Source organism: Tupaia chinensis, unplaced genomic scaffold (genome assembly GCF_000334495.1).
Source record: "Tupaia chinensis unplaced genomic scaffold, TupChi_1.0 Scaffold000037_21, whole genome shotgun sequence".
Classification (NCBI taxonomy): Eukaryota; Metazoa; Chordata; class Mammalia; order Scandentia; family Tupaiidae; genus Tupaia; species Tupaia belangeri.
Window position 1 is genome coordinate 1,646,972 of NW_006159480.1, and position 15,243 is coordinate 1,662,214.

Consider the following 15,243-nt stretch of genomic DNA (forward strand, 5'->3'; position numbering starts at 1 on the left):
TTCTGTCTCTCTGTCTCTCTCTCTCTCTGTCTGGAGAGTGCATGCACCCTATAGCAAAAAAAAAAAAAACTCTCCAAAAAAATTTAAAAATAAAAAACATTATAAAAATAAATATGTGGCTTAATTTGAATAAGATTGCCATTTTTTTTATATCTTAATTATGCCAATCCAGTAACATGGGTTATCCTTTTACTGTTTTGTCATTTTTTATTTCTTTTTTAAGATTTTCATAAGTTTCCTCGAAGAGATCTTTTACTTTCCTGATTAGTTTTATTCCAAGGTAACATAGCTTTTGTGGCTATATTAAATGGGATTACTTTCTTCAGTTCTGTCTCTGGCTTTTGTTTGTACATAGACATGTTATAGATTTTTGTAAGTTAATTTTGTATCCTGTCAGTTTACTGTCTGTATTTATTAATTCAAGAAGTTTTTTGGTGAATACTATAGGGTCTTCTATGGATATAATTATGTCATCTGCATAGCTGATTTCAACTCTTCTTTGCCTATTGGAATGCTTTTTGTTTCATTCCGTTTTCTGATCACATTGGCTAGGACTTCCAGTACTATATTGAATAGGAGTGGAGAGAGTGGACAGCCTTGTCCTGTACTAGTTTTTAGTAGGAAAACTTTTAGCTTTTCCCCATTCAGTGTAATGTTAGCTATAGGTTTTTCATAGATGGCTTTTATTATGCTGAGCAATAATACTTCTATGCTGATTTTACTGAGAATCTTAATCGTAAAGGAATGTTGTATATTGTTAAATGCTTTAAATGCTTTTTCTACATCGATGGAAATGATCATATGGTTTTTATCTTTTTTTTTTCTGCTAATAGGGTGTATTACACTTATGGCCTTGTATACGTTGAACCACCCTTGCATTCCTGGAATAAAGCCTTCCTGTAGTGATGAATAATGGTTTTTATATGCTGCTGAATACAGTTAACAAGTTATCTTGTTGAGAACTTTTACATATATATTTATCAGAGATATAGATTTGTACTTTCCCTTTTTTTTGGTCATGCCCTTATCTGTTTGGGGAATGAGGGTGACGGGGGATTCATAAAATATATTTAGAAGGGTTCTTTCTTTTTTACCTCTAGAACAATTGAGAAGAATGGTAGTTGCCTCTTCTTTAAAAGTTTGGTAAAATTCAGCAGTGAAGTCATTGGGACGTGGACTTTTCTTTATTGAGAGGTTATTTATTACTGATTCAATACCATTGCTGTTATGGGTTTCCTCAGACTTCCTATGTGCCCCTTAGTCAATTTTGGTAGATTATACACATCTAGGAATTTGTCCATCTCATCCAGGTTTTCTTCATTGTTGGTGTATAATCGCTCATAGTGTAGTCTAATAATGTTTAATCACTCATAGTGTAGTCTAATAATGTTTTGTATTTCAATTATGTCTGTTGTAATATTGCCTGATTCATTACCAATTTGATTTATCTGGTTCCTTTCTCTCTCCTTTTTAATTAGTCTAGCTAATGGTGTTTCAGTCTTGTTATCTTTTCAAAGAAGCAGCTTTTGCTTTACTTTATTTTCTGTATAGTTTATATATTTTCTATTTCAGTAATTTCTGCTTGAGTCTTGATTAGTTTTACTCTTCTGGCTTTGTTTGTTTGTTTATCCAGTTTTCTGAGGCATGATGTTTGGTTTTCCTTTTTTCACCTTTCTACCTTTTTCTTATATTCACTAATTGCTATGATCTTCCTTATTATGACTGCTTTTGTAGTGTCCCACAGATTATGGAATCTTGTGCCCTCATTATCATTTGTTTCCATGAATCTTTTGATTTCAGACTTAATCTCTTCAGTAGTCATGAAGTCATTCAGAAGTAGGTTATATAGTTTCCATGCATTTGTGTATTTTTGAGGATTTTTCCTTAGATTAATATCAAGTTTCAATCCATCATTGTCGGAGAAGATGTTGGCTATAGTTTCTATGTCTCTGAATCTGAAAATGCTGGTTTTGTGCTCTATTGTGTAGTAAATCTTTAAGAATGTATCATGTGAGGTTGAAGAAAAGGTATATTTTGTGTTTTATTTTGGTGAAAAGTTCTATAGATGTCTGTTCAGTTCATCTGATTTATGATATCATTTAGGTCCCGAATCTCTTTGATTATTTTTTGTCTCATTGACCTGTCTAACAAAGATATTGGGGTGTTGAGATCTCCTATTACTGTATTACAATCTATCTTTACTTTTAGATCTACCAGTCTTTTTTTATGTGTTTAGGTGTTTCTGATTTGGGTGCAGAGATATTTTTAAGCTTTCTATTTTCTTGATGATATAACATTTATTACTATATAATGCACTTCTTTGTCTCTTCTTATGGTTTTTGTCTTAAAGCCTATTTTGTCCAAAATCATTATAGTGACTCACACTCTCTTTTGGTTTCCATTGCATGGAATAACTATTTCAGCCCTTCGCTTTTAATCTATGTATGTATTTATCCATTAGATGGGTTTCTTGTAGGCACCAGATAGAGGGTTTCTGATTTTTAATCCATTCTGTCAGTCTGTGTCTATCAGTCCATTAACATTAAACCCTATTATTGATATTTCCAGATTTGTCCCTATTATTAGATTGACCATATTCCTGGTTGTCTTTTTGTTCTCTTATTGCTGCCTGCCTTAATTTTCTTGGTATAGTACTTCTTTCAGAATTTCTTGAAGTGTTGTTTTGGAGTCAATAAATTCTTTCAGTTTTCGTTTATCTAAGAACATTTTAATCTTTTTTTTTTTCCATATGAATGATAATAGTCCTGGGTATCGTATTCTTGGTTCAATTTTTTTATTATTTTTTTTTTTTACTTAACACTTTGAATATATTTCTCCATTCTTTCCTTGCTTGCATTGTATCTGATGAGAGGTCTGGTGCTAGCCCAGTGGATAGCTTTTGTAGGTGTCTTGATGTTTCTCTCTTGCCAATCTTAGTATTTTTGTCTGTGGTTTTGGTCAATCTGGTTACGATGTTCCATGGGAGTATCTTCTTGGATTTATTCTATTTGAGTTTCTTTTTTATTTTTTTGTGTCTGAATGTTTGAGTTCTTCTCTACACTTATAAAGTTTTCTTCCAGTATTTTATGGAATAGAATATCAATTCACTTAGTTTTTTCATCTTCTGGGATACCAATTATTTGGATGTTTGTGTGTTTCCTGGTATCTAGGATTTCTTGTACATTATCCTCATTTTCTTGGGTATTTTCTCAGTATTTTTGGTATTTTTTTCTAGATTACTGATTTTGTCTCCTACTTCTGAGATTTGATCTTCTGCATGGTCTAACCTGCTTTTAATACTTTTCAGGGAGAATTTGTTTTCCAGTACTATTACAGTCTTTCTATCTAATATTTCTGTTTGATTATTTTTATTGTGTCCAATTATTCTTCCATATCATGGAAGTACTTCCTCATCTCTTTTTTTTTAAAGGTTTTTGCTATAGGGCACGTGCGCTCGCCAGACAGACAGAGAGACAGAAAGCGAGAAATCACCCCTCAGGGGAGATGGCCACGCCGCAATCACTTCTCCTCCAGTCTCCTCTCGGTATCTTGGGCACGTATGCACACACGCCCAGCGTGAGTTTTAAGCCACCGGGTCTGGGACGCGAACCACGGTCAACTACATGGGAGTCCAGCGACATTGCCATTACGCTAACTGCTGGTCCTGCATCTCACAGAGTTTTGTTACCATAAATATTCTGAATTCTTTTTCTGACATTTCAGTAATATGCTCTACCTTTTCCCTACTAGGAGTCAGTTACAGTGTTCCCTTGCTGGAGATGTGTTACTTGATACTGTCATCCTTGAGGCTCTTCTCTGATATTTCATCATTGGATAATATACTCACTTTTGGCTATAAAGATTTGTTGGATAAAGATTCTGTAACTGTGAGCTCATGTGTTTCCTTTTGCTGTGAAGTAATTCACTGCTATTTTCTCCCTTCTACTATGTCCTCCAGTTTGGTAATCACCAAAGGAGTTTTGAAATTAAATTTATGAAGGGTAGTTTTATTCTTTTTACAACCTGCACAGTGAGAGGCAAAGAGTTCTCTAATTCTCACAATATTCAAATGTTTAGCTACTACGCACCTAGACTTCTCTTAGTAGTGGGCATGGGGTGAGCAGTAAAATAAGAAAGTAAGGTAAAAGAAAAAGAAAGTAGAAACAGAAATAGGAAAAAAAAAGCAAAGAAAGAAGGAAACAACTAGAACAAAAAGATGAGAAAAAAAGCAGAAAAAAACATAGAAAATAAAATTGAGTTATAAATGGAAAACCACATGGTGTCCTAGCAGAGGCAGAGATGGAGATGTCCTAGGTGAGGGAAGAAGAGACAAATTAGCAGGAGAAAGCACAAGGGGACAGAAAGGTGTTTTTTCATAGAGAAAGAAGTTAGAATAGATAGAAAAGAGATAGAGACTTTGCCTACCTGAATAGCACTGGAGTCTGGAAGGGAAAGCCCTGGAATGGGGGTGTCATAGCCATGAAGCTGAACCCAGAAAAAGAAGCAGAGGCAAACATGGAGATGCCTGCAAGGATTCTGTCTTGACTAGCATGGGGATCTGGAAGGGGGAAACCCTGGCTGGGGAGCTTCACAGCCATAAAGTTGCACCCAGAAAGTGCAGCAGAGGCAGAAATGTTGTTATTGTATTTTATTTATTTATTATAATTTTGTAGAGGTTTTTGCCATAGGGCACATGTGCTTGCCAGAAAGACAGAGAGAGACAGAGAGACAGAAAGTGAGAAATCACCCCTCCAGGGTGAATGGCCATGCTGCAATCCCTTCTCCTCCATTCTACTCTCAGGATCTTGGGCACACATGCACCCAGTGTAGGTTAAACTGCCAGGTCCAGGACTTGAACCGTGGTTGACTACATGGGAGTCCAGTGACATAGTCATTATGCCAACTACTGGTCCCTTTAAAATTATTTTTAAATTTAATTTCACAATGTTATTTTTAAAAGGGCATAATGTGGAGGGATATGTTTAGTTTCTTGATCATTGTGATAATAAGATAAATGTATACATATGTACCTTAAATATATGAAATATTTTGTACATAAATTATACTCCAAAAGATTTTTAAAAGGAAACATGAATTCTTTTGTTAATTTCTTAAAATTTCATTAAGAGTGTGTTTCTCATGTGACAGATATTAAAAAGTAATGATTTAGGACATAATATAAACTTAAAATGCTTGAATTTTAAAAAAGCTTTAAAAATATTTGTATATAACATTCTGTGGAAACATTAACTCTTATTGTTTATAAAACTGTTAAGTCTTTTACTTTTCCAATATAAGTAATATAAGTAATATAATATAAGCAATATGAGTAATCTGTAGTCAAATCTAGGTGTCCATTTTTATAAATGATCTGCTTTTCTAAGAGTCAACTTCAAATTAACTCAAAATGCAAATCTGATGTTATCATTGTTAGCACAAATAGTAATTAGATGGTAAACAAAACTTTCTGGGGTTAATATTTTATGTACAGTTATTAATTTCCTTATTTTACTTAATAATTAGGACTCTTGGATTTGTTCTTTTCTGCTTATATTTTCTATAGTCATTTATTATTTACATTTTGTTGTCATAAATATTTTTTGCTTTTATTTTTAAACATAATTATTTTATTTATTCGTTTACTTATTTTAATTTGATCAGAGAGAGACACAGAGAGAAAGAGAGAAAGCAAGCCACCAGGTCTGGGACTTGAACCATGGTCAACTATGTGGGAGTGTCCAGTTCCTTAACAAACATTCCACCTGCTGTTCCTCTATTTTATTATTTGTTATCAAAGCAGGCATACAGTGTGTGATAGTGAAATCAAAGCTAAAAACATATTTATAATTTCCACAATGAACATCCCATTTTGATGTGTACCATTAATTTTGTTTTACTGGTTTTTCTTTGATCTTTCTGGAATAACTATATACAGGATAGGCAATCTCATTTTTTTAGAATTATTTTATTCATGCATTTATTTATTTATTTTCATTTGACCAGGCAAAGACAGAATGAGAGAGAGAGAAAGTGAGAAAGCAAGCCACCAGTTCCATGTCTCAAACTGCAGTCATCCATGTGGGAGTCCAGTGACTCTAAACCACTACACCACCCACCAGCCCCAGCAATATCTTTTTTTCCCACTCAGTTTTAGTATCCATTGGGCATAAAGATATTTTATGCATAAGTCTTGATTAAAATATATTTAAAGTACAACATTTTTTGTAAATCAGGCAGAATATTTTGAGCTTATATGCATAATAAAAGGTTTCATATTTTAAAGCTTAACCAGTTTTTGCTTCCATGATTTTTACATGTGTTGTATGTATAGTAATGTCTAAAAATTTTTCTAAGGCTTATAGAATATTATGTGGAACTCATTTTTGTTCTTTTCATAAGACATGCAGGGATTGGGCCAGATCATCACTATAGATAAAATAGGTGGAGTCAGATATGGTCACTATGTCAATGTGTATTGACATTTGATACATCTATAGAAAACATGTATAGATTTGACAATTTAAAAATATTTCTATGCTTTACCTTGACTCTTTTCTTAGATAACTTACAATACTTTATTCTACATTAGAAGATGTTTTTCCTGATATAATTAAATATTTTAAATCTGAGTCTCCTATAACAGAATTCTCTAAATAAATATAACTATTACAGATACTTATATCTAGTGTGTAAAACAAAATCACAACTCTTTATTTTGCTTAATCTTTTTTTTTTTTTTTTTGACAGAGGGCATGTGCACTTTGCTGGAGAAAGACAGAAGGACAGAGGCAGGTAAAGTGAGTAACCCTCCCCATAAGTGATGTTAGCACCCCAGTATGTTCTCTATTTCTCCCTTTTTTGGGAGAAATTTGGGCACAATTGGACATGTGCATGGTGTGCTTTTCAAACCTCTCAGTCCAGAACTTGACTGTTCTGAGTCCAGAACAGTTCAGCCATTTAGTATCCAATAATTTTAACCACCAAGCCACCAGCTGGCCCACTTTTGATACTGAAATGAAAATATGGCCATGATGCTGTATCTTAATAAAATACTTCCAAACTTATCAGGTGTCAAATGCATGTCCTAGTGTAGAGGATGTTTACCTGCCAAGGAAGAAGCATAATCTGATCTTCACCTTCTGGAGATCCTATTTCTGTTTTCTGCAAAAAAATCTTATGAAGGGCTTGGGCCACCATATACACAGCATGATAGATAAAAATGTTAGAGTCAAACACAGTCATCAAGTCCAAATAAAATGGCAGAAACTCTAAGGAAGAATTTGGTGGGCAGTGTCCAATTTTGATACATAGTGATCCAGCAAGGGAACAATGAAAAACATCAGTCCACAGTTCAGTCAATAAAATATCTTGTGGGTGTTGATAAGGGTTGAGTGTCTTTAGAAAATGTTCAAAGCCAGGAATCTTTCTTTTCTTATTTGAAATTAAGAGGCTTCCATGGAAAAGATATGGCATATGATTCATGACAAAAAATATGTCCCTCCAGTGGGATGACCGGAGATTTCTCATGACCCACACTTTTCCCAAAATTAAATCGAATTTATTTGCCCATACCAGGTTCCAGACACTCCCTATATCTCCATATATTATGTACACATTTGCAGATGAAACCCTGATCCTAGCCATACGATCGTAATCTAGCGGTGTTTCAGTACCAGTTGTGGCAGGGAGCTTTTCTGTAAAGACCACACAGATACCTGTTTTTATCATCTCTGCCTTTAGATCCTGAAGAAAATGCTCTCCTTGGATATCATCAGATACATAAAGTGCCACCCATGTCCAGCCAAACTTCAGCAACAACCAGATGATTCCATGGGCCAGAAAGTTCTCCTTGGTGGCCATCTGGTAAACTGATGAAAACTGGTCTTTATTACTTAGGATGGGATCAAGAGGACCATATGTGACCTGAATAAGAAAAGAAATAGCCTGATTCTGACCTAAGTGTATTTTGGGATTGCCCCTCTTACACAAGGGGAGGTTAAGTCTCTACCTGATAATACCTCAGAGAGAAAGATTGAGTGAAGAGAAAGTCTGCTATGGAGATGACTCCATTGTCTCATTCTGGGCATTAGAAGACAATTTTCAGTACCATTGCTAATTAGGAAAGCATATATGACTAACCCAGATTAATCTTATCACTCCCAGGACAAAGAAGAAAAGAAGTATACAATTTGAAACACCCTTCATCTTCTATGGTGGTTACTGAAGGAGGCATAAACCTTACGTACATGGTGCAACAACAACAAAATGTTGATGATTTTGCTATGTCTGTGACTTGTAAAGTCCTTTCTCTGCCTTTTTTTAGTAAATGTTTTTATTGAACTTTAGTTATATGTATATAATACACAAATCTTTAGTTTAGAGCTTGATAAATATTTATGAAGTAAGTGCACATATGTAACCAGCACCTAGATCATAAAACAGGATATTACCATCATCACAGAGTTCTGCATGTACACTCTACAAGTCTTTGTTTAGATAAATAAGCTGCTTATAAAACAACATGTACAATATGGTTTTGCTTACAAAAAAAAATTTAAGAATGATGATGATTTGAATCATGATAGTGCTCACCTCTGAGTAAAGAGGTAGTGACTGGAAGAGGGTGCTGACTTCTGAAACCAGCCATAAACTTTGCCTGTTCTGAACTTCATCTAAAAGAGATCTACTTTTTTGTGTCTGGTGAAGGCTATTGATGGACTAATGTATTTACTTTACCCTAAGTTCTTTCATTGTTTAGTTTTTTAGCAAATTACTTTGGGTTTCCCAGATATATAGGCTCTGCAAATAATTTACCTCTTCCTTTCTAATTCTCATGCCTTTGTTATGTTTAACTTCATTAGCTAAACCTCCCAACAATATGTTAAGTAACTAAGTAGCTGGGTGTATGTACTGGTCCAGAATATAGTTGGAAAGCCTTTTCTGTTCCAACAAGCTGTTGACTTTTGTACAAAGGTCCAATGTCAATAAGTTATCAAATTTGTTAAATAAGTTTCTACTTACAGAATATATATAAAACAAGTGCTCACTTCAACCAAATGCCTTTTCTGCAAAGATGGAGATAGCCATATAAATGTTTAACTCTCTTAATAGAATTATTAATAGACTGCCTAATAGTAAATTATTCCTGCATTTCTATAACAAGCCAAACTTAGGCGTGATTTGTTACCTTCTGAAAATGCTGTTGGATTGTTTACTGAAATAGTGTTAAAACTTTTGCATTGATATTCGAGATTGGTTTATAAATTTCTTTTTGGTACAGTCTGTGTCAGGTTTTTGAATCAAGGCTAGCGCATTCCCCTTAATAAAGTTAATTCGAGGAGCTATCAGGTGGTGTGGTGGTTGAGGCACTGAACTCCCACATGGCTGACCATGGTTTGAGTCGCAGACCTGATGGCTTTCTTTCTCGTTTCCCCTTTGTCTCTCTCTCTCTGTCTCTTTCTAGTCAAGTTAAAATATAATAGTAATAATAATAAATTAAATTAAATAAATTTTTAAAATTAATTTGAGATTTTTTTTCTTTTTTGGGGGAGGGGCTTTTTCTAACTCTGTAATTGATTAAGCAACATCGGGATTATTTAATGGTTGATAGAACTCTCCATGGAACATTCTGGGCCTGATACTTTTTTCTATATTTACTAGAGTGAATTGTGGCCACTCGTATTTTTTAAAGAAGTGTGGAGGTAAAGGTTCTAGATTCCACATGACTAGCTTTGTGGTTCAGGCCATTCTCTATCACTTAATAGTAAATGAAAATTCCTGTGGGGGAAAACAAACATTTATTGTACTGATCTTTTTACAATGTGGACTTATCATCAGAGGATTACCTATATTGTTTTTCAAAAATACAACCACTTCCCTCTCTGGTAGTATTATTATTTATTTTTATTTGCTAAAGGGCATGTGTGCTCACTAGAGAGAGACAAAGAGAGAGAGGGGAAAAAGAAAAGTTAGAAAGCAAACAGCCAGATTCAGGAGTTGAAATGTGGTTGGCCATTTGAGAGTCCAATGGTTAAGTAATTGACCCTCTATGATATGATTTGGCCATATTTTCTAATGCTGTTCCCCCATGTAGGAAGAATTGGAAAAGCTATTAAAATGTATTGGCTTTCTACTTTGTCACTGGTAATTTTTAAATACAATTTTTCAAGAACATAATTCTGTAACATTATTCTACATATGTTTATCAATATTGTCTTGTGAAATTTGTTAGGCAATTTCTCTGGAAAGAATCTCTGAGGTGGAAAGCAGTGATGTGGAGAATAACTGGAAGTAATTTCAAGAGATTCACCTGGATAGATGTGAGGAAGACCAGAGGGAGCTGGTAAAGTACAAAAGATTAACTGAGTCATAGCCAATTCAGTAGATTTGCAGTGCTGGGATATTCTTTTATATTTGTCCCAAATGATAATCAGATTTCAAGATATTTATAACTTCATATCGAATTGTCATTGTCCTCTGAATGTACCTTGATAACACCCTATCAAAAGCTGGGGTAGTTCCCTGTTCTGTGTGTATTTTCTAATAAGCACACATCTTTGGGTTTTCAGTGGTGGGTATTGTCCCCAAACAGGAATCTGGGCCAAATCTCTCAGATTCCAGTGAATGACTTATTTTTGCACTGTTAATAATCTCATGACCCAGAGAATTGCCTCTGGTCTGTTTTCATCTCTCAAGTGGTATGAATACCTTCTTTGCTCACATGTGAGAGAATTGTATTAGAAGAGACACAAACATCATTTTCCAAAACTGACAACCACTCACCTGTGGGCTTTTGTAGAGCTCCAAAAGGGTTCCAATTTGGGCTGAAAATATGGGTGTGTATTCTGCAATGATAGCAACAAATTGTTTCTGTGTCTGGCAGTTGTAGTTAGGCAGAGTCTGATTCATTCCAGAGAGCAAAAACAGAGTGTTCTCCATGGTCCTTTGGTTACTGGGAAGTGCATTGTAGAGATGATAACCCAGGGAAAGGTTGGGAAGCAAATGGGAGCTCTTGTTGATCTCCTCAATGGCAAAGAGAAAGGCCAACACATTTTGAAAGTTTTTCCAATTTCTCCTAAATAGGGGGAAATAAATAGCGTTAGGAAATATGGTCAAATCACGTGATTCAGGGTAAACTCCTTAGCTAAGCCAAGAAACACACAAGGTTGGACTTTGGCTGCCATGCAGAGATGCTCTTGCACTGGTATATGGAGATTGTGGATATAATGTTTCCAGAGTTCTGGAAAGCTTTGAAATGACTTTTTCTTCTGTTTACGTAAATTGTATCTAAACAACTAAGGGAGGTTTTGAGTTCATTGTGAGTGGGATAAGATCTCATTAAGTAATAATGTTGTCACCTGAATAAGTTTAATTTTAAGGGAGGATCATTAATTTATGAAGACAACAAAAAAGTGTTATGTTCAGGAATATGTATTTAAAAATCATATGTATGGAGGCTAGCAGATGGAGAAATAGTTACATTGCTGGACTCCCACATGGCTGATCATAGTTTGAATCCCAGATACACTGGCTTAACTCTCAGTTGGGCTTGTGTGTGTGCATGTCCAAGATCCAGGGAGGAGAATGGAGGAGAAGGGATTACAGCATGGCCATTCTCCCTAGGGGAGTGATGTTTCACATTCCCTCTCACTATCTCTGTCTCTCTCTCTCTGGCAACTGCATATGCCCTAAGGCAAAAAAAACCTACATATGTAGTAAATTATAACTATATATTTATAAAATACAGGATATTTTGGAATTTTAAAAATATTACATAGATTAATTAAACTAAGGTATATTACATGTATATCACCTCAACTATCTTATTTTCTGTAATGAGAACATTAGAAATGTACTTTTTTGAGGGAAACATTTTTTAAGTTTATATTTAATCATTCTACATCTTTATATTATACATGTTTTTTTTTCCCAGCATGAATAAAGTGCTTATTAATCAAAGTAATGTACTTTCATAGCAATATTGAAATACACAGTGTTTGTAGGTGGTATAGTGATTAAGGTATTGTACTCCTACATGGCCAATTGCAGCTTCTGTCCGGACCCAACAGCTTGAAAATTGTGCCAAGCATGTATGCATGCAAGCCCAAAATCCTGAGAGGAGACTAGAGGGGAAGGGACTGTGATGTGGCCCTCCCCCATGGGAAGATGATTTATTTTCTCTTTCTCATGAGCATATGGGCCCTATGACAAATACTTTAAAAACAAACAAACAAACAAAAAACCATGGTGTGCAATTACTTGCTATAGTCACCATGCTTACACTCACCTTTGTAAGCCCTTCTACAATGAGGTGTATCCCAAATGCCATCTTTTTTCTGTTTAGATTTAGAAAATACTTTCCCAGTGCTCTGGAACAGAGCTATCTTCGATAGCATCTGAATGTCCAGTTTTTCAATTATTTTGCAGAATTATGCTCTAAAATATATTCATTTCAGACTTTCCATATGCTTTCCTGCACTATTATATCAAGTCTTACAAATAAGGTAGTTTTTTTTTAATTACTGAATTTAATCAGAGTACATCTTTACAATGTACAAGATTGTTTTTCCCAGTATGAATACAACGTATATCAATCAAGGCAGATGTATTAGCACATATATTACCATCAACGAATAACTTTTACATTTTGTGTTAAATATTTTTTCTTTCCCTGAAAGTGTTTTTTAACACTAACATTTTTTCTGAGACCCGTGGACAAAATAATAGGTCACAGGACTGCCATGGTTTGAGTAGTCAGCCATGGTTTGAGTCCCAGACTTGGCAGCATAAACTCATGCCAGGTGCATGTGCATGTGTATCCAAAATCCTAATAGGAGACTGGAGGAGAAGGGATTATGGCTTGGCCCTCCTCCTTGGGTGGTGATTTCTCGCTTTCTGTCTCTCTGGTGAGCATACACACCCTACAGCAAAAATCTCCCCCTAAATATATTTTTTTTTCTTGAAAAATAAATATTTCAGGGACCAGCAGTTAGTGTAATGGCTATGTTGCTGGACTCCCATGTAGTCGACCGCAGTTCGAGTTCTGGACCTGGTGGCTTGAACTCACGCCGGGCACCTGTGTGTGCGTGCCCAAGATCCCAAGAGGAGAATGGAGTAGAAGGGATTGCGGTGTGGCCATCCCCCTTGAGGGGTGATTTCTTGCTTTCTGTCTCTCTGTCTCTCTCTGTCTGTCTGGGGAGCACACGTGCCCTATAGCATAAACCTCTCCCCCCAAAAAAGAAAAAAAAATAATAAATAAATATTTCATTTAGATCTTCTAGTTATTGATTGACTATAAAAAGCTTTTTACTCAATTTTAAAATTATTTTCCCTTTGCAGGTTATTTCTCTCTGTATCTTCTTATTTCACACTTGAAAGTTATCTGCTTTTTATATATTAGCTAAAAATGTGTTGTATTTTTTTTTAAATAGCTCAATTTTGTGTTTAATATTGAATCACTGTTTTGTTCTGCATTTATTTTTTTCTTTAAAAATTATTCATGTCGGGGTACCAGCAGATGGAGTCTTGATTAAGGTACTGGACACTCCCACCTGGCCAACCACAGTTCAAGTCCCAGACCTGGTGGCTTTCTTTCTCACCTTACCTATTTTTTTTTAAATAGCTCAATTTTGTGTTTAATATTGAATCACTGTTTTGTTCTGCATTTATTTTTTTCTTTAAAAATTATTCATGCCTTCTCTTAATTTCTATTATTTAAAGCTTTACTTAACATTCAAAAATTCAAATTTATTAACAAATTATTATAGACTAGAGATTGTTATCCCATCAGCTCTCGACTTTCTTGACATTGATTCTTGCATTTTATTGAGTCTTTCTTTATAATGTAAAGTTTTATTGTTTATACTTTTAAAATAAATGCTTATATAATATTTCAGAACAGTTTTTAAATCATTTTGTGTTTGATTTTGAATAAAAATCTGTTTTCCATTTTGCTAAAAAATTCTGTCTGGGGACCAGCAGTTAGCATAATGGCTATGTCGTTGGAGTCCCATGTAGTGGACCATGGTTTGCGTCCCAGACCTGGTGGCTTAAACTCACACTGGGAGCGTGTGCGTGGATGCCCAGGGTCCTGAGAGGAGAGTGGAGCAGAAGGGATTTTGGTGTGGCCATCCCCAGGGGGTGATTTCTCGCTTTCTGTCTCTCTGATTCTCTGTCTTTCTGGCAAGCACACACACCCTATTGCAAACACCTCTCAAAAAAAAAAAAATCTGTCTGGGGACCAGCAGATGATGTAATGGTTATGTCTCTGGACTCCAATGTAGTTGGCCACAGTTCGAGTCCTAGTCCTGATCATTTAAAATTTACGGTGGATGCATGTGCTTCTGTGCCCCAAGGCCCAAGAGGAAAATGGAGGAGAAGGGATTGTGGTGTGGCCATACTGCCTGGGGGTGATGTCTTGCTGTATCTCCAACTCACTTTTACTCTGTGGTGAAAGCACACACCCTATAGCAAAAATCTTTCTAATTTTTTTTCTGTACTGACAGATATTATTTGCTTGAGAAAAAATTAATCAGCATTCTGAAACTTCTTCTAAGCCTATCAGAACACTTCTATATAATTACCATGGCTATATTAGGCCAGAATATCCATTACCTCCAAAGTTATTTCTTAGTAAATTCTACCCACTTATTTTTTACTTATTCCTTGGGTATAGATTCCCACTTGTCTTTTTTGCATTCAGAGCTGAACTCAATCTTATTAACCCATTGAAAATATCTTTGACATATTTCCTATAAATATTTTAAGGGTTAAAGTAAATAAAGAAATCAATTACATAATTAAATAAAAATAAAACATTTCTTACCATGCTATAAAAATATAATGAAATAATATTAACAGTATATTCTTAATTTTGAAACTTAGGACCAGCAGTAACTGTGGAGCCTAAGCCATTCGATCCCACATAACTGATTGCATGATTCAAGACGTCAATCCAGTAGCTTGAAAACAGGGTGGGTGCATATGTACCCTCGCCTAAAACCCTGAGAGAATGTAGAGGAGATTGTGGCATGGCCATCCCCCCCAGAAGGGAGTTCTCATTTTCTATTTCTATATCAGTATTTCTCTCTGACAAGCACACATGCCCTATAACCAACTAATAATAATAATAATAATAATAATGATAATAGTAATAATAACTTTTTTCTGTTGCCTAAAGAAATAATCATATCCTATCACTTATTCACATATCTTACATAGGAAGTTTATAAATGATTTTACATG

At 35.0% G+C, this 15,243-nt stretch overlaps 1 pseudogene; it reads right to left on the minus strand.

Moving 5' to 3' along the window:
- The window catches only part of LOC102502574 (vomeronasal type-2 receptor 26-like), a 65,814-nt pseudogene that overhangs the window by 19,024 nt on the left and 31,547 nt on the right, over positions 1 to 15,243 (minus strand).